This window comes from Crocodylus siamensis, chromosome 7, assembly GCF_052110815.1.
Source record: "Crocodylus siamensis isolate JL-2025a chromosome 7, ASM5211081v1, whole genome shotgun sequence".
Classification (NCBI taxonomy): Eukaryota; Metazoa; Chordata; order Crocodylia; family Crocodylidae; genus Crocodylus; species Crocodylus siamensis.
Window position 1 is genome coordinate 32,517,474 of NC_143401.1, and position 1,268 is coordinate 32,518,741.

Below are 1,268 nucleotides of genomic sequence, written 5' to 3' on the forward strand. Positions count from 1 at the left end.
TCCACAACCAGCTTAGTTATGAAAGAAGATTCAAGGAGTTAATGGAGGGGAAAGGATGAGAGAAAGGGCAGAACTGGCTCTCCAGTTACGGTATGTAACATGTGGAATTATGTTTACAATTGCCAGATTTCAGACCACAGTGGAGAGTGTTTGGTTTTCCCATGCTTTTAGCTTTACTGGTTCCCCCATGGGACCGGGAAAAAAACGTTCATCTCTTTTTACTCCAGGCATTAGTCGGGTGGGGAGAAGGTGCATTCCTCAGTTTTTGCTGCAGCCGAGGCTTGGGATTTTGACTGCTGATGTTCCTGCTGCAACTAACATCCCATCAGGGTTGGAGGTTCTTGGTTAGAGGGTTTTGCCCCTCTGCTCAGTAAGACAGGTCACCATATTTGGGGTCTGTTGTGGGAGATACTGTCTTCTTTCTAGGATCACTTGACTGTATTTTAACAACTACTCCCTGTCCTTGAAGCAGCAGAATACTGATAGTGCCCTCTGCTTTACTTGTGGCAGGTTAGAGTGTTCTTTGTGTCTTTGTGTCATTGTGCAATATGGGTTTTGTGTAGTTAAGAACAGTAGACAAACACCTATATGGGATAATGTAGATACGGATGATCCTGCCTTGAGTATGAGATTGGACTAGAAGACCTTTTGGTCCCTTCCAGTCCTACTCTTCTGTAGTTCTTTGATACTATTTTCTATTTTTTCTAAACATTTTATCTGACAATCTGTAAAAATAACAATTCTGATAAATGATAGCTCTGATAAAATAATGTTATACAAGTTAATGTTCCATTAAGTAGTTTATATCAGGTCAAATCTTGGTGCCATTCCTAATTTACGAACAGTAGATGTTTGATGGTTGCATCAGAAAAGGTAAGTAAATTATATAATTTGGAAACTGCACCCTCTGATGTCATGAGCCCTCTACATCTGCCTATGCTGTGTGTAAAACAAGCCATAGTCTAGTGCTTAGTGTGTGTGTAAAGTGCTATATAAATGGCAAAATAGTTTGGTTAGCGAGCCTTGGGAAGAAGCAAAGCTGATAATAAGTGGGGGCACTAATAGGCATCCATATTGCAAAAGTCTTTGAAAGCTAAACAATGTGGGGGGAAAAAATCCCACAGTCCTATTTTTCCTCATCCCTGTTAAAAACCCTTGAATTAGGTCTTTGGTATAGTAAACCGATTCTGTTAGTAAAGTATATTTTAAAAATGCCAGAGTGATGAACAATGTAATAAAGAAAGCCATCATCTTATTCTTGAATGAGG